At 41.4% G+C, this 19,554-nt stretch overlaps 1 protein-coding gene across 4 annotated transcripts in view; it reads left to right on the top strand.

The window, feature by feature from the left end:
• Positions 1–19,554, top strand: part of tex2 (testis expressed 2) — a 172,361-nt gene that overhangs the window by 19,613 nt on the left and 133,194 nt on the right. Inside the window, exon 2 of one of the 4 annotated variants that reach the window (XM_068058514.1) lies at positions 8,938–8,956. The exons of 2 other annotated variants lie outside the window; for them this stretch is intronic. The gene's annotated coding sequence lies outside the window, so the exon portion shown is untranslated. Of the gene's footprint in view, positions 1–8,937; positions 8,957–9,007; positions 9,030–19,554 lie in introns of those variants that run through there. One more of the 4 variants, XM_068058516.1, reaches the window with a different exon arrangement.

Consider the following 19,554-nt stretch of genomic DNA (forward strand, 5'->3'; position numbering starts at 1 on the left):
TGGGAGAATCTCGAACTAGGGGTGACTGTTTAAAAATAAGGGGGTCACCCATTTAAGACAGATGAGGAGAAATTTTTTCTCAGAGGGTCATGTGTCTTTGGAATTCTCTACCTCAAAAGGTGGTAGAAGCATACTCTTTGAATATTTTTACAGCAGAGGTAGATAGATTCTTGATAAGCAAGGAGGTGCAAGGTTATCGGGGGTAGGTGGAAATGTGGAGTAATCAGTTCAGCCATGAACTTATTGAACGGCGGAACAGGCTCGAAGGGTCGAGTGGCCTACTCCTGCTCCTAATTTGTATGTTCGTAACAATTATTAACAAACACTTTTATCTACAAAATGAAAATAACTGTCTCCCCGCATAATAAGAATGTAACGAGCAGGAGTAGACCATACGTCCCCTCGAGCCTGCTCCGACATTCAATACAATCATGGCAAATTTGCCTCAACTACGCTTTTCTGCCTGCTCCCCATATCCCTAGATTCCCCGAGACACCAAAAATCTGTCTATTTCAGCCTTAAATATATTCAATAATAAAATGAATTTCCTTAAATAAAATGAAATAGACACATTAATATTTTTATTCACCTAATAGCTGGTTACCTCGAACAATTAATATTGGTTTCCCTTCACTAGTACTTCATAGCAATAGTACTTCCATTCATTTCGTGCATATTGTAGATCCTTTAAAGTAGCAGTGACTGCTAAAGCCAGAAGCTTCATGCAACACCAAGTTCAAATAAAAATAGCTTTGTCACAGCCCTGTCACTGGAATTTGCTATATTGCCATTTACCGTATTTTTATTCTAAAAATGTTAATCGTGAAGATGTTGGTGAATGGTTTGTTGCTGTCGGTTGTGTATAGTTTTTATTCTTTAAACCTGATCAGGGTATCTATTGCTGCATGAAATTGACCTTGATATTGCTAAAAGGCCTAGAGAATTTGCATTTGAATGGTTTTGATCAAATTCATTAGCCTTACTGCATCCTCCATCATGCATAGTTTGGGATGATTAAGTCTGCAACTCTGCACCGTCTCCGGGAGATCAGCATTTACGATAAAACTACAACCATTTCAGTGTTGCTTGTGCCTGATGCAAGACCAGTATGAAGAGGCTTGTGTTGTTCTGCCTTTGACCTCTGCTTTTTGCACCTATGAAAAGTTGACTTTCAGAAATCTTGGAGGTGTTTAATGGTCTACTTTGTATAATGTGATGTCAACAGTGGAAGTGTCATGCACTCCCTGCCAATGGCATACTATCAATGTAAAAGTCCCTGTTCGTTGGTCTGCATGAATTTGTGGTACACTGAATCCAGAAGAAAAAGTTGGATTTCTCTGTGCACTGCCAAATACAGGCTTTGTAGCACATTGAATGTGATGAGCATGTTTAAACATTTTTGAGTAATGTTGCTCTGATATCTTTTCCAATCATCGCATGTTTGCCTATTTATGGCAGTATATCAGTATATCTGGGGCTTCTGGCAACCACCATTTTCAGGGTGAGATGATATTGTGTAGTTACTCATATTTTGTAAAGTATTCTTGTTTGGTTTTAAATCTATAAATCCTTTGAGAAGCCACTTGCCATTTCTCGCCATTTTATTTGGACAGTGTCCAGTTTTGGCTTCAAAAATGGAAATGTTTAATAGAATAAGAGAACATTTAAAAATATAATCAGTGGTTGTCCAAAACTTGGGCTGTTGTTGAACTTCATATTCTGAAGATTAAACAAATGTCGGTGACAGTTGGTGTTCATTTTTAAAAGCACTTTGTTTCTTGACACCCTAAAGTGATGCTACTTTGCCTCACCTGCATTTAATTTTTAGGACAATAATTCCTGTAGCTTCTTTTATTAAATTGAATAACACGATTTTATACTTTGGGATTTTATGTACGTTTGGTGTCATATTTGACCCTAAGATGAGCTTCCGACCATACATCTGCACTATTTCTAAGACTGTCTATTTCCACGCCTGTAACATGGCCTGATTTTGCCCCTTCCTCAGCTCATCTGCTGCTAGTACCCTCATTCAAGCCTTTACTACCTCTAGACATGACTATTCCAATGCATTCTACCCTCCATAAACACTCTGTTGCCTGTGTGCTTACTTACACCTGTCACCCCTGTACTTGCTGACCTACATTGGCTTCTGGTCAAGCAACATCTTGATTTTAAAATTTCCCTCCATGGCCTTGCCTGACCCTATCTTTTTGTAATCTCCTCCAGGTCTCAGATATTGGCGGCTCATCTAATTCTGGCCTCTTGAGCATCCCTGATTTTTATTTGCTCCACCTTTGGTGGCCGTGCCTTCAACTGCTTAGGCCCTAAAGCTTTGGAATTCCCTCCCGCAACCTCTCAGGCATTCTACCTCTCTTCTTTTAAGACGCTCTTTAAAACCTACCTCTGACCAAGCTCTTGCCCTAATTGTCTTATGTGGCTCAGTATCTAATTTTGCTTTATAATGTTCCTGTGAAGCACCTTGGGATGTTTTATTGTGTTAAAGGTGCTATATAAAATAAAGTTATTAGTTGTACACTCACGTATACAGTATTAAGCTAATTTCTGAGGATATGGTGTACTTTTCTACGCATTCTGAAAAAAGCATCCTTTTGATTTCATTCAGTTTGAGTACGTAAATCAATTGTTTTAACAAATTTTCAAATTAAAAATTTTATAATCTTTTATGAAAGCTATCTTTTACCCATAGTTTAGAGGGAATAAATGCTCAAATACTAGTTTATTGAAAAGGTGACCTGCTTACACTTAATTTCACAGCCTCTTCTGACCTGGGTTAACTAGCTAAGGGAAGGTTTGCACCTTCATCCACCCTCAGACTTTTTTGTTTGATACTAATTCATTCATGCCCTGTGAAGTCAGTTTCGAAGTTAAAGCTATGATCTCTTTTTATTCAGAGTTTCTATCTCCATGATGTACCTACATCATAAGCTGTATATTGCTTTGTTAAACACTTGAACACCATAGTGCAAAAGACTGCGTTCCAGTTGATCCACCAGCCAAATATTTCAGTGTTTGGCTCCTGAAAAGAAAGAACAGGAAGTATTAAGCAGAGGAAAATTACAGGTTACCATTAATTTTATTAGGAAAAATTGGATTCGGACTGAATCAGTGCTGCTTATTTTATGAAACACAGCCTTGTCCTGACTCAAATGTTTTGTCTTTTTTCTCCAGACCAAACTCTGTTCAATAACCTTCATTTGCACTCTTGTGACCAGATGATTTAAGGACTTATACGTCCATCCTCTTAACTATACGTACGGTTACAATTCCCTTTTCATGGGGAAAGAGGCACAGTGGGTGGAGATGAGTTGACGTTTGTCAGTTCTGATGAAAGGTTACAGACCTGAAAAGTTAACTTTGTTTCTCTCTGCACAGATGCTGCCAGACCTGCTGAATATTTCTGTTTTTATTTCAAGTGTTAAGTTGGCTTAGTTCATTGTACTCTTGCCTCTGAAGCTTTGGGTTTGAGCTCCTAACTGCCACTCTTCCCCTATTCATCTCGAACATTAAATGCGTGGAGTTTGTGGATTTGTGATCTGCTAGATCAATACCATCTGCTTGGGTGCTCTATTCCCATTTTCCCCCCCTCCTTCCCCATACCCTTGTCCTGACATCACTGCAGCTTTTCCCTCCCACATGACCCTCAACAAGCATGTTGCCTGCATAAGCCCTACCTCCAGCATTCTTGACTTCCTTAAGCCCAATTCTTCTTCACATAGAATGCTGTTATAGTTGATGGCTTCCTGTTTTATTGGGCTATGTCCCTCCCCACAACCCTTCAGTAATGTCATCAGCCCCTCATCAAAAAACATTCTTCATCTTCTGTCCTATTCAACTGCTGTCCTATTTCTAACCTTTCCTTCTTTAAAGTCTTCAAATGTATCTTCGGAAGCCAGTTCCAAGTTCATCATTTCACCTTCAGTCCAGTTTCTGCCCTGTTCATAGTGCCTGGACCACCCAGGCAAAAGTCATAAATATATTCTCTGTGACTATGATCATCAAAAAGTGCATTGTAAGAGATATTTCCATCTCTATCCCGATTAAAGGCTAAGTCCACATCCACTGAATGAATGCATGTTAAAAATGCAGTTTCTTTCTCACGAAAACCTTTTTCTGTTTTTGGATATGTAAGTTGAAAATATTTGCTTTTGAGCCTCAATCTTGAAAACTTTTGTGTTGAGATAGGCTCAGTGGAAAAAAGCCAATTCGTATGAGTTTTAGGATCCTTGGAATCAGTCCATGCGTAATTAGGTTATTTGTTCTTTTCATATTCCAGGAACTTGCACAGTTAGACAACATTAGGATGCAAGTGACTGTCCTAATGGATTTAAACTGCAAACTTAAAGATTTTTCCCTCTGCTCTCAGTTGATAGTGTATTTCATGTGTGCTCCGATTATAAATGAAAAATGCCTATTTCATGTCATGTACTTCCCTTCCATTGATCACCAGAAAGGCCTCTATTGTGCTCATTTACTGGAGCGTAGTTAATCCTCATGACAGTAGCAGTAGGTGCTGACTGCTCTCATGGTTTCATCTGACAGATCTATTTTAGGGCATGACCAGTTATGTGCACCAGGAATTTGAAGTTCCACGTGGGAGTTAGTTGTAGCTTTGAGACAAATATCCCAGAGATGCTACTGCTACATACACATCCCAGCAATAAATACATTAAAGTCTAAGAAGTGACTATAGAAAGGGTAGAACCTTTGACTACAGTTAAACAAACAATTAAGGTGTTGCATGCAGCATTTGTTTTAACCTTCCGATGAAGGGTCGCTGACCCGAAACGTTAACTCTGCTTCTCTTTCCACAGATGCTGCCAGACCTGCTGAGTGGTTCCAGCATTTCTTGTTTTTATTTCAGATTTCCAGCATCTGCAGTATTTTGCTTTTATTTTGTTTTAACCTTGTTGAGTATGAGGTTTTATGCTCCATCTCTCCAAAGTCAAAGGCTTGAGGTTAAGAGAATTATTGGAGACTGGATGGTAGAGTGAATTAAAGACAAGTTTCACCTAAGGGATAAAAACAAAATACTGGCAATTCTCAGCATCTCTGTATAGAAACAGAATTAACGTTTCAGGTGGACGACCCTTTGTCAGAAATAAGGAAGTAGTGAATAAGTGAGACCAAGCTTCTGTTTTTAGAATGTGAAGCAACATTTAAAAGAAACCTATTTTGGTTTAATTAGTTAAAAGCTGTTTTGCTTTCTGCATTGTTGTTTACTGGTGAGACTTTGTAAATGCACTAAGTTTTTACGGTGTGACCATATCTAATGAAAATAATGTGATAAGATAGCAAATAAAGAAAAGGAATTGATTCCTTGAATTGGATGTCCAAGTATTCAAGCAGCTGTCAGATTTCCCCCAGCACACCAATGCTGATGAAATGGTATTCATTTTATATACTTGCCACAATTTTTATTTTGTCAATTTTGTTGGTGGAGGAGAGGGGAGGGATAGCTTTAATTTCTGCAAAATATTCCATGTATGGAATGTCTCAGAATCTGTTGAAATACTAAATTTCCAACTTGCTTTCGTTGACATTTAAAATGTTCCTTGCTTTGGTCAGAGTTCTAGCCAGGAATTTAGACCTCCCACTTTAATTTTGTTGAATGGATGTTGATTATGCTCACACCCATTGTCAACACTTTATTTTTTTTAAAGAGTTGATTGCTTTATTTCCAAAATGGTTATGGTCATTGAATATTTCAGATAGTAATGGCAACCAAATAGATTTTCCTTCACCCTATTAGATTTTGGCCATTGATCATAATGGTTATTTTTAAATTTATTGGTAGGTGGAATTGGACAATAGCAAAGAGGCTACATTATCTCTGACTGTTTCCTGGACCTTCCATGGTCTTGCCCCTCTCCTTCCCTAACTTCCTCCAGCCCTACAACCCTTCAAGATCGCAAAAGCAAAATGCTGCAGATGCTGAAAATCTGAAATAACAACAGAAAATGCTGAAAATACTCAGGAGATCACACCGCATATTTGGAGAGAAAAACAGAGTTAACGTTTCATGTTGGTGACCTTTAGTCAGTTCACTGATGCTGCTTGACCTGCTGAGTATTTCCAGCATTTTCTGTTATTTCAGATTTCTAGCATCTGCAGCATTTTGCTTTGGTGATCGTGAAGGGTTGTAGGGCTGGAGGAGGTTAGAGAAAGGGAAGGGCAAGGCCTTCATGATCTTTGCGCCTCTAATTCTGGCCTCTTGTGCATCCCTGATTTTAATCACGCCACCGTTGGTGGCAGTGCTTTTAGCTGCTAGGCCCTAAGTTCTGGAATTCTATCCCTAACCTCTCCACTTCTCCACCTCTCCTCCTTTAAGACTCTCCATAAAGCCTACCTTTTTGACCAAGGTTTTGGATACCTGCTCTAATATCTACTTATGTGGTTTAATGTCAAATTTTTATTTGATAATGTTCCTGTGAAGCGCCAAGAATGTTTTACTATGTTAAAGGTTCTATATAAACGTAAATAGTTTTAATCCCTGCTTTTGAGAACCAGTAATTTGTGCTCCATTGAGCCACTATGTGGAGTTCTAGGACCCACAGGTTCATCCTTGTGGTTCCCCACACAAAGCTCATGATCTGCTTCCTCACAAGAAAAATGCTAATTGCAGGCGAGTGTATCCTCCTTAATTCTCACCTAGCAGATGAACCCAGGATATCTGTTGCCAGTAGCCTGGGAATGGGTTTGCTTACACTCTTTTGGTTGAGTATAAATGCAAGATTGATTTTGGTGGTTAAAGAGAAGAACTATAAATGGAAGGCTAAAAGGTAGTTTTTTTTAACAAAAGAAGAAAGGCCTAGAATATTTGAAATATCAATTTGAACTTTATTTTTGTGACCAGAGCGTAAAAATATTGTAGCTATCAGTTCAAATACAACCCTTAGCTGGTTTGATTTTATTTTTCCTGCTGGGGCTCATGCTCTGATTTTAACCTTATGTCTGTCAAGTGCAGCTGTTCAGTTCAACTCTGAAGCTAAATTTCCAAAGCTCCGCATATCCCTTATTTGTGCTTTAAAAGATGAGCCAAATTTTCGCCACAGTACTACAGCATTTTGCTGAATTCGAAGCCAGAATTTGCTTAGTCAAAACTTAAATGTTTGCATCTCTTTGAATCTTTTGAGGTGTTGTGTAATTCATGTTTTTTTAAAAGTCCTTGCAGTTTGTGGTTGATGTCATTTAAAGGTGATTTGCTCCATAATTAAAATAGTTGAATGTAGGCTTTTGATTCCAACTACATGGTAAAATATTTTATTCCCAGTAGGCTGTATCAGTTTTTTGTATTTTAGGTCTGTTGGAATTACTTGCATTTCATGCACTTAGCTGTTTGCCTCTGCCTACTTACTTTCTGAATTCCTGCATGTAAATCTGAGTACTGACTACACAATTAATTTCAGAAATTGTGGTCCACTTTAAAAACTCTTCTTCATAGTAGATTGGAATTAATTTTGTCAACTAGACTGTAAATTCTGCCTCTGCTCAGTTTTAATTGGCAACTGTGCTGCTTGCGGCTTTAAGCTTTTTCCATGAAGCTACTTGCATGCCCTGAAATTTGGATGTGATTATGACTCTGCTGCTGTAAATTCAGCTGTAGTGTATGTGTAATGTAAAAAGCTTGGGAGTGGCCAAAGTTGTATAGAACTACTTGGAGGGAGAGGTAACTTGCAGTCAGTGTGAAGAAATGTGCTAAGTTCAAGTTCAGTGTCGGTTTCTTTTATCTTAATTGTAAACAATGTATAACATCTGGAATTCTCTTCAGCTATGTAGAACAGCTGACTTGATTCAAATAAACAGTAAAGGTAATTGGTAAACACTTATTAATTGTTGAACAGCTTCTCCATTGGGTAAGATCCTTGAGTATGATTGAAGCTTTGTGTAACTGGTGGAACTGATCTGGCTGTATTAATTTTCAAACCGTAGAAACTTGATTCTTAAACAATGGTAAGCATTGCACAAGTGATTACTAGTACTTTTTGTAATTACAAATAGCCTTATTGTATTCCATTAAAAACTTATGAGCAAATGAGACTAATGAAGCAACCTGAGACTTTTAACTACAGCAGTGCTGTGTTACTGTATCCAATGCATGGAATGTAGCACGAAAACTTGCCATTCATAGAACAGTGGAATAACAGTACTCAATTGATGTACAGTCATATTTGACAGCTAGTTGTGGTTTGCTCCTGTCCCTGCTACCCTTCTCACTACATTCTTCCCCTTGCACTGCCCCCCCCCCCCCCCCCCGGCCAATACCGATCATCCAGCAGTTTAATCAAAGGATAAGAAACCAGTTGACCCGTTCTTCTATTTTGTGTGGTAATGTAAATGCACAATCTGTTTCTTAGCTGTGTAAGAGTAAATCTGCCCAGACAATAGATTTTGTAATATCTAATCAAATATTTAAGACTAATGAAAAGACTGTACAATGTAAAGCAATGGAAATCAAATGGTTTACAACAGTAAACTTGCATCAGCGGCTGTTCAGAAATTAAAAGCCTACATCATTTTTAGCCAAGCAGTCGTAATTAATCTTCCCAAACCAAAGAGAGATTTTTCCCTTGTTAATGTATATGGAGTTAGGTCGCAAATCAGTCATGGTCTCATTTAATGGTGAATAGGCTCGAGGGGCTAAATAGCCTAAATGTTCCTAATGCAGCTCCACTTAAAAGTAAAGATCAAGTTGTGTTTTGTGACTGAGGTAGAACCCACCTCACTGACCTAAATAAACCCATTTAAAATGAAATAGGGGTAGTGAAAACACTAATTAATGTATTTTCAAAACGTATCAACTTAGGGTCTGAGTGAATTAATATGATAATCGGCAGTCTTTTCTGTTGTCTTGTCTGTGGTGTCCTTGCTTTGTGCCACTCTTGCTTAATCATATTCTAAAATCTCTACTTTCAGATTTGCTGCAGTCCAGAAGGTACTTCCCAATAGACAAGTACAAAATGACTGATTTTCAGGCAGACTTTGTTTGGATTCCTTTTAACCTACAAGTATGATATTCAGTTTTCTGAGATTCTGTTTAGGTGCAGATACACATATAGGAATTGAGACTAATATCTTTAGATTAGCATTGCTTGTGTATATATTGAGATGTGCCAAGCTCTCGTTGTGTACTCCCCTCCACTCTAAAAGAGCCAAAGTACATTTGTGAGACATTTTGTGATTTAAAAAAAAATTAACTGGTCATTTGTCGTCTTGCCACTTGGAGCTTGCTGTGTGAAAATGGCTTCTTCCTTTTCCTATATATAACTACTGTCTAATTATAAAAGCAAGTTTACTTGTAATTGTATGTGTAGAGTTTCAAACCATTTTCTGAGTTATGACTTGGCTGTCAATGCCATGTTGAGAATGGATACAGTTACCATATTGGTGTGAAAACTTGTGTGTACTTTCAGTGCACAAAAATACATTTGGAAAATTTTTAAATTTGGAGGAAGTTTATACCTGGACAGCCAATAGTTTTCCCGCCTTTTCTTGTAATTTATTAACGTTTGGTTTCTTGAAATGCAATGCTGTATTGAAGAAAGGCTGGAGATGGTGATGAGAAAACACAAATTTTAAGAATGAATTAAAGGGGAGGTTAGGGAAAAATTTTTTAGAAGATAGTGGTTATGTTATTAGACTACTAATCCAGGGGCCATTTTTAAAAATTTGTTCGTGGGATTGGGCTTCACTGGCTAGGCCAGCATTTATTGTCCATCCCTAATTGCACTTGAGAAGGTGTTGGTGAGCTGCCTTCTTAAACCGCTGAAGTCCTTAGGGTGTAGGTACACCCACAGTGCTGTTAGGAAGGGAGTTACAGGATTTTCACCCAGTCACAGCAAAGAAACGGCGATATAGTTCCAAATCAGGTGGTGTGTGGCTTGGAGGGGAATTTGCAGGTGGTGGTCTTACCATACATCTGCTGACCTTGTTGTTCTGGGGGTAGAGATCATGGGTTTGGAACGTGCTGTCAAAGGAGCCTTGGTGAGTTGCTGCATCTTGGATATGGTACACTCTGCTGCCACTGTGCATCGGTTGTGGAGGGATTGAATGTTGAAGGTGGGTGAATGAGGTGCCAATCAAGCGGGCTGCTTTGTTCTGGATGGTGTTGAGCTTCATGACTGTTGTTGGAGCTGCACCATCCAGGCAAGTGGGGAGCATTCCATCACACTCCTGACTTGTGCCTTCGTAGATGGTGGACAGTCATTGAGGAGACAGGAGGTGAGTTACTCTTTGCAAAATTCCCAGCCTCTGACCTGCTCTTGTAGCTACAGCATTTATGTGGCTGCTCCAGTTCCATTTCTGTTCAATGGTAACCCCCAGGATGATAGTGGGGATTCAGCAATGTGGTAGTGCCATTGAATGTCAAGGGGAAATTGTTAGATGCTCTCTTGTTGGAGATAGTCATTGCCTGGCACTTGTGTGGTGCGAATGTTGCTTGCCACTTATCAGCCCAAGCCTGAATGTTGTCCAGGTCTTGCTGCATATGGACATAGGTTGCTTCATTATCTGAGGAGTCGCGAATGGTGCTGAACAATGTGCAATCATCAGTGAACATCCCCACTTCTGACCTTCTGATGGAGGGAAGGTCAGTGATTAAGCAGCTGAAGATGGTTGGGCTTAGGACGCTACCCTGAGGAACTCCTGCAGTGATGTCCTGGGACTGAGATGATTGTCCTCCAACAACCACAACCATCTTCCTATCTGCTAGGTATGACTACAACCAGCGGAGGGTTTTCTCCCTGATTCCCATTGAGTCCAGTTTTGCTAGGGTTCCTTGATGCCATACTCTGTCAAATGCTGCCTCGATGTCAAGGATAGTCACTCTCTCATGACCCCTGGAGTTCAGCTCTTTGGTCCATGTTTGGACTACGGCTGTAATGAGGTCAGGAGCTGAGTGGCCCTGGCGGTGCCCAAACTGAGCATCAGTGAGCAGGTTATTGCTGAGCAAGTGCCACTTGATAGCAGTATTGACAACTCCTTCCATCACTTTGCTGATGATTGAGAGTAGACTGACAGGGTGGTAATTGGCCGGGTTGGATCTGTCCTGCTTTTTGTGCACAGGACATACCTGCGCAATTTTCCACATTGCTGGGTAGTTCCCAGTGTTGTAGCTGTACTGGAATGGCTTGGCTAGGGGTGTGGCTAGTTCTAGAGCACGTCTTCAGTACTATTGTGGGAATGTTGTCAGGACCCATAGCCTTTGCAGTATCCAGTGCCTTCAGCTGTTTCTTGATGTCACGTGGAGTGAATCGGATAGGCTGAAGACTGGCATCTGTAATGCTGGGGACCTTAGGAGGAGGCCGCAATGGCTTGTTGACGCGGCCCCTCTGGCTGAAGAAAGAAACATAGAAAATAGAAGCAGGAGTAGGCGATTCGGCCCTTTGGGTCTTCTCCGCCATTCAAAAAAGATTATGGCTGATCGTCTAATTCAGCACCCTGTTCCCACTTTCTACCCATATCCCTTGATCCCTTTGGCATTAAGAAATATATCTATCTCCTTCTTGAATATATTTAATGACTTGGCCTCCACTGCCTTCTGCGGTAGAGAATTCCATAGGTTCACCACTCCGAGTGAAGAAATTTCTCCTCATCTCGGTTCTAAATGGCATACTCTGTATGCTGAGACTGTAACTCCTGGTTCTGGACTCCCCAACTATCAGAAACATCCTCCCTGCATCTAGCCTGTCTAGTCCTGTTAGAATTTTATAGGTTTCTATGAGATCCCCTCTCATTCTTTCTAAACTCTAGTGAATATAGTCGACCCAATCTCTCCTCATACGTCAATCCTGCCATCCCAGGAATCAGCCTAGTAAATCTTCTTTGCACTCCCTCCATGGCAAGAACATCCTTCCTCAGATAAGGAGACCGAAACTGCACACAATACTCCAGATGTGGTCTCACCAAGGCTCTGTATAACTGCAGTAAGACATCCTTGCTCCTGTACTCAAATCCTCTTGCAATGAAGGCCAACATACCATTCGCCTTCCTAACTGCTTGTTGCACCTGAATGCTTGCTTTCAATGACTGGTGTATAAGGACACCCAGGTCTTGTTGCTCCTCCCCCTTTCCCAATCTATCACCATTCAGATAATCTGCCTTTCTGTTTTTACAACCAAAGTGGATAACCTCACATTTATCCACGTTATACTGCATCTGCCATGCATTTGCCCACTCACCCAACTTGTCCAAATCACATTGGAGCCTCTTTGCATCCTCCTCACAGCTCACATTCCCCCCCAGCTTTGTGTTGTCTGCAAACTTGGAAATGTTACATTTAGTTCCCTCACCCAAGTCACTAATATATATTGTGAATAGCTGGGGCCCAAGCGCCGATCCCTGCGGTACCCCACTAGTCAATGCCTGACACCCAGAGAAAGACCCATTTATTCCTACTCTCGGTTTCCTGTCTGTCGACCAATTCTCAATCCATGCCAGTATATTACCCCCAATCCCATGTGCTTTAATTTTGCACACTAACCTCTTATGTGGGACCTTATCAAAGCCTTCTGAAAATCCAAATACACCACATCCATTGGTTCTCCCTTATCTATCCTACTAGTTACATCCTCAAAAAAAACTCCAGTAGATTTGTGAAGCATGATTTCCCTTTTGTAAACCCATGCTGACTTTGTCCAATCCTGTTTATGCTTTCCAGGTGTTCTGCTATCATGTCCTTTATAATAGAGTCTAGCATTTTCCCCACTACTGATGTAAGGCTAACTGGTCTGTAATTCCCTGTTTTTTTTTCTCCCTCCTTTTTTTAAATAGAAGGGTTACATTTGCCACCCTCCAATCTGTAGGAACTGCTCGAGTCTATAGAATTTTGGAAGATGAGCACCAATGCATCCACTATTTCCAGGGCCACTTCCTTTAGTACTCTGGGATGTAGATGATCAGGCCCTGGGGATTTGTCAGCCTTTTAACCCCATTAATTTCCCTAGCACTTTTTTTTTTACTGATACTGATTTCCTTCAGTTCCTCTCCCTCATTAGACCCTTGGTTCCCTAACATTTCTGGGAGGTTATTTGTGTCCTCCTTTGTGAAGACCGAGCCAAAGTATGTGTTTAATTGTTCTGCCATTTCTTTGTTCCCCATTATAATTTCCCCCATTTCTGACTGTAAGGGACCTACATTTGTCTTCACTAATCTTTTTCTCTCTACATATTTATAGAAGTTTTTACAGTCAGTTTTTGTGTTCCCCGCAAGTTTACTCACATACTCTATTTCCTTCCTTTGCTGAATTCTAAACTGCTCCCAATCCTCAGACTTGCTGCTTTTTCTGGCAATTTTATATGTCTCTTCTTTGAATCTAATACTATCCCTAATTTCTTTTGTAAGCCACGGTTGAACCATCTTTCTGGCTTTATTTTTGCACCAGACAGGAATGAGTAATTGTTGTAATTCTTTAAATATTATCCGTTGCTTATTCACCGTCAACCCTTTTAGTAAAGTTCCCCAATCTACCATAGCCAACTTGCACCTCATAGTAGTTTCCTTTATTTAGATTCAGGACCCTAGTTTCAGATTGAATTACTTCACTCTCCATCTTATTGAAGAATTCTATCATGTTATGGTCGCTCCTTCCCAAGGGGCCCCACACAACAAGATTGTTAATTAATCCTTTCTCATTGCACAATAACCAGTCTAGGATGGATGCAAATGCTTCAGCCTTGTCTTTTGCACTCATGTGCTGGACTAATGATCTGGAGACATGAGTTCAAATCCCACCATGGCAGCTGGGGAATTTAAATTCAGTTAATTAAATAAATCTGAAATACGAAGCTATTATCAGTCGTGTTGACCATGAAACTATTGGAAAACCAATCTGGTTCACTAATGTCTTTTAGGGGAGCAATCCTACCTACATGTAAATCCAGACCCACAGCAATGTGATTAACTCAAAACTATGCTCTGAAATGGCTTACCAAGCCATTCAAGTGTATAGGGATGGACAATAATTCCTGGTAGGAGTGACCACTGCACAACCCTTGTGAAGACGAAGTTTGTCTTCACACTGAGGATACCTTTCATTGTATTGTGTGGCACTACCATCGTGCCAAATGGGATAGATTCAGAACAGATCTAGCCATCAGGAGCAGAAAAATTGAATTCCAGCACAATCTGTAACCTCATGGTCTGGTATATTCCTCATCTACCATTACCATCAAGCCATGAGACCAACCCTGGTTCAATGAGTTGTGGAAGAACATGCCAGGATCAGTACCAGATGTACCTAAAAGATGCCAACCTGGTGAAGCGACAACACAAGACCACGTACATTCTAAATAGCTGTGGAAATAGCATGTAGTAGGAAGAGCTCAGCGAACCAACGACCAAAGGATAAGATCAAAGCCCAGCAGGCTTGTAACATTCCATCCTGAATGATGGTGGACAATTCAATAACTAGCGGAGGAGCAGCCTCGTTGCATATCCCCATCCTCAACAATGGTGAAGCCTGTCATGTGAATACGAAGGACAAGGCTGAAGTGCTGCGTGGATGATCCATCTCTGATTCCTGAGATCCACACTGATAGATGCCAGTTCTAATTGGCTGAATTCACTCCATGTGATATCAAGAAACAACTGAGTGGACTGGATACAGCAAAAGCTATGGGCCCCAACAACATCCTGTGTTTCAGAACTAGCTGAGCTTCTAGCCAAGCTGTTCCAGTACAGCTACAACAATGGCATTTAACAGATGAAGTGGAAATTGCCCAGGTATGTCATGTTCACAAAAAGCAGGGAAAATCCAATCCAGCCAATTACCACCTAGTTACTTTCGATCAGCAAAATGATGGAAGGTGTCGACAGTGCTATCAAGTAGCACTTAATTACTAATAATCTGGTCACTGCTGCGCAGTTCGGGTTCTGCCAGGACCACGATGCCAGACCTCATTACAGCCTTGCTCCAAATATGGAGAAAAGAGCTGAATTCCAGAGGTGAGACGACAGTAACTGCCCTTGACATCAAGGCAGTATTTGACAGTGTTGTATCAAGGAGCACAATAAAATTGAAGTCAGTGAGAATCCGGGGGAATCATATCTAGCACAAAGGAAGATAGTTGTGGTTGTTGGAAGCCATCATCTCAGCCCCATAACGTCACTGCAGGAGTTCAGCAGGGCAGTGTCCTAGGCCCAACCATCTTCAGCTGCTTCATCAATGACCTTCCCTCCATTAGAAGGTCAGAAATGTGGATGTTTGCTGATTTCTGAGTGTTCAGTTCCATTTGCAACTCCTCATACTGAAGCAGTCCGTGCACACATGCAGCAAGACCTGGACAACTTTCAGGCTTGGGCTAATAAATGGCAAGTAACATTTGCACCAGACAAGTGTCAGGCAATGACCATCTCCAACAAGAGAGAATCTAGCCATCTCCCCTTGACATTCATTGACATTACCATCCATTAACATCCTGGGGTCACCATTGATAAAAATCCTAACTAGATCAGCCACTGTGTAATACTGTGGCTTCAAGAGCAAGTCAGAGGCTGGATATTCAGTGAGTGACTCACCTTCTGACTCCCCAGATCAATAGCAACCTACAAAGTACAAATCAAGAGTGTGATGGAATATTCTTCCCTTGCCTGGGTAAGTGCAGTCCCAACAATACTCCAGAAGCTCAACACCATCCAGGACAAAGCAACCCACTTGATTGGCACCCCATCTGCCACCTTAAACATTCACTTCCTCCACTACCAGTGCACTGTCTGCTATGTGCACCATTTGCAAGATGCACTGCAGCAGTTTGCCAAGGCTCCTTCAACTGCACCTCCCAAGTCCGCGACCTCTACCGTCTGGAAGGGCAAGGGCAGCAGATGCATGGAAACATCACCACCTAGAAGTTCCCCTCCAAGTCTCTCACCATCCTGACTTGGAAATATATTTGTCATTCCTTCATTGTCGCTAGGTCAAAATGCTGGAACTCCCTACCTACCTAACAGCACTGTGGGAGTACCTTCATTATACAGACTTCAGCAGTTTATGAAGGTGATTCACCACCACCTTCTCAAGGGCAATTGGGGATAGGCAATAAATGCTGGCCTTGGCAGTGATGCCCGCATCCTGTGAATGATTTAACAAGAAATGTGGACTCTGCTGCACACTGTTGCTGTGATGTTCATAAACTACTCTGTTTGAAAAAGAGGAGTGTTAAAAGTGTTAGGAGTGATTGAGATTGGATTAGGTTGTTCATTTGGAGGAAAGCACTGTCTTATGCTTGATGGGCAGAACAACCTGTTTCTGTGCAGTAACATTCTATGATCAAGTAATTGGTGAGAAGTTAGATGCAGCTGCTGGTGCAAGTTTCCTGATCTAAGCCAAACTATAATAGGTGGGGTGGGAAGAAATAGAATCCTAATTGGAATGTGCCATGTACCTAGCCTCCAATATGAGTAAAAGCAGAGCATATCAACTGCAAGGGAGTATTCTTTTAGAACTAGGGTTTGGTGACCTGGAGATGGAAAAGTGGGAGGGAAAGAAAAGCCAAATAAATGTGAGCTTTGGACTCTACTGGATATTCTTATCCGTTTTTTCTAACTTGTTTCAGTGAGGCGCTAAAGACTTTTCGTACACCTTGGTCAGCGTTGCATTGTATGTACAAGTTACGTGCAACCTATTTAAGCTACTGTAAGGTGTTTGATTCCTTGTAATGACAACCCAGAATGGTGCAGTTGATGAAAAAATTGATTTATTTAATGCAACATTTTTTCATAGGTGCGTTTTTTGTGATGGTGATGGATAATAAGTGGTGCTCTGTATAAATTATGCGAGATTTCCTTGGCATGTATAATTTTTTTGTAGTTCAGCTCCGGAATGAAGTGTCTTTTAATAAAATGTTCAAAAAGTTGTACACTAGACAATTCAAGGATATTGTAATTTTTCAACTAAATGATTTGATGCTGGTTTCTTAAAACTCATCTCTGACTAGTTTTCTTGATTTTAAGTTGGACTGACAGTGTTCAAATACATGTATCTGCCAATGTAGTTTCTTACATGTCAAAGGGTTCAAACCTTTTCCATTGGCAGAAATACAAATGGTAATATAGTAACCTTTTTAAATCTTAAAATTTTAGTTTAGAGTTTTTGCCTCAATCTAACAATCTAGTTTGTTTTTAGTTTTTGGTCTAATAATGTATAGTACTGCATTGTCACATCTGTTCTCAATAAATTACATGAAGTTTTAAATCTGCTGTTTATTTGGTTCTTGGTGATCGGAATCTGAGGCAATATTTGCATTTTGATTTGTTGGCGCACAACTTTTTTCATTGTAAATTGTTTACTTGTCTTTGTTACCTCCAGACTTGACTGTTCCAACGCACTCTTGGCTGGTTTCCCACATTTTACCCTCCGTAAACTTGAGGTCATCCAAATCTCTGCACAGGACATACCGGGGTAATTTTCCACATTGCCGGGTAGATGCCATTGTTGTTGCTGTACTGGAACAGCTTGGCTAGTTCTGGAGCACAAGTCTTCAGTGCTATTGCTGGAATGCTGTCAGGGCCCATAGCCTTTGCAGTATCCAGTGCTTTCAGCCGTTTGTTGTTATCACTTGGAATGAATCTGGTTGGCTGAAGACTGGCATCTGTGATGCTGGGGACCTCAGAAGGAGGCTGAGATGGATCATCCACTCGGCACTACTGGCTGAAGATGGGTGCAAATGCTTCAGCCTTGTCTTTTGCACTGATGTGCTGGGCACCCCCATCGTTGAGGATGGGGATATTTGCAGAGCCCCTCCCTCCTGTCAGTTGTTTAATTGTCCACCACCATTCACGTCTGGATGTGGCAGGACTGCAGAGCTTAGATCTGATCTGTTGGTTGTAGGATAGCTTAACCCTGTCTATTGCATGCTGCTTCTGCTGTTTGGGATGCAAATAGTCCTGTGTTGTCGTTTTACCAGGCTGACACCTCATTTTTAGGAATGTCTGGTGCTGTTCCTGGCATGCACTCCTGCATTCTTCATTGAACCAGGGTTTGTTCCCCAGCTTTATGGTAATGGTAGAGTGGGGGATATGCCGGGCCATGAGGTTACAGATTGTGGTTGAATACAAGTCGCCTGCTGCTGATGGCCCACAGCGCCTCATGGCTGCCCAGTTTTGAGTTGCTAGATCTGTTCGAAATCTGTCCCATTTAGCACGTTGGTAGTGTCACACAACACGATGGTGGGTACCCTCAAAGTGAACACGAGACCTCGTCACCACAAGGACTGTGCGGTGGTCACTCCTACCAGTACTGTCGTGGACAGATGCATCTGTAACTGGTAGATTGGTAAGGACGAGGTCAAGTATATTTTTCCCTCTTGGTTCCCTCACCACCTGCTGCAGACCCCATCTAGCAGCTATGTCCTTTAGGACTCCGCCAGCTCGGTCTGTAGTGGTGCTACCGAGCCACTCTTGGTGATGGACATTGAAGTCCCCGACCCAGAGTACACTCTGTGCCCTTGCTACCCTCAGTGCTTCTTCCAGTTGGTGTTCAACATGGAGAAGTATTGATTCATCAGCCGAGCGGAGGCGGTAGGTGGTAATCAGCAGGAGGTTTTCATGTCCACGTTTGACCTGATGCCATGAAACTTCATGGGTTCCAGAGCCGATGTTGAGGACTCCCAGGGCAACTACCTCCTGACTGTATACCACTGTGTTGCCACCTCTGCTGGGTATGTCCTGTCCCACCGGGATGGTGATGGTGGCATCAGGGGCATTATCTGTAAGGTGTGATTCCGTGATTATGACCATGTCCGGCTGTTGCTTGACTAGTCTGTGAGACAGCTCTCCCAATTTTGGCACAAGCCCCCAGATATTAGTAAGGAGGACTTTGCAGGGTTGACGAGGCTGGGTTTGCCATTGTCGTTTCCAGTGTCTAGGTCGATGCAGGGTGTTCTGTCTGGTTTCATTCCTTTTCTTAGACTTTGTAGCGGCTAGATACAATTTATTTTATCCATTTAGGAGGATGTGGGCATCGCTGGCTAGCCCAGCATTTATTGCTCACCCCTAATTGCCCTTGAGAAGGTGGTGGTAAGCGGCCTTCTTGAACCGCTGCAGTCCTTGAGGTGTGGTACACCAACAGTGTTGTGAGGAAAGGAGTTCTAGGATTTTGACCGGGCGACAGTGAAGGAACGGCAGTATAGTTCCAGGTCCTTGTACCATCAGTTAATTGGAACAGTTTTTCTTGTACATCTCTATCAAATCTCCCAAAATCTCCTTTGCTCCAGGGAGAACAACTCCAGCTTTTCCAACTTAACCTTGTAACTAAAATCCCTCATTCCTGGAACCATTCTGGTAAATTTTCTCTGCACCCTCTCAAGGACCCTGGCATCTTTCCTAAATTGTGGTGGCCTGAACTGGACGCATTACTCTCATCGTGGCCTAACCAGAGCTTTATAAAGGTTCTGCATAACTTCCCTGCTTTTGTATTCAATACCTCTACGTATGAAGGCCAAGATCCCATATTCTTTGCTAACCACTCTCTCAATATGTCCTGCCACCTTCAAAGATCCAGGTCCCTCTGTTACTGCACATTCTTTAGAACTGCGGCAT

The sequence above is a fragment of the Heterodontus francisci genome, chromosome 26, assembly GCF_036365525.1.
Source record: "Heterodontus francisci isolate sHetFra1 chromosome 26, sHetFra1.hap1, whole genome shotgun sequence".
Taxonomy (NCBI): domain Eukaryota; kingdom Metazoa; phylum Chordata; class Chondrichthyes; order Heterodontiformes; family Heterodontidae; genus Heterodontus; species Heterodontus francisci.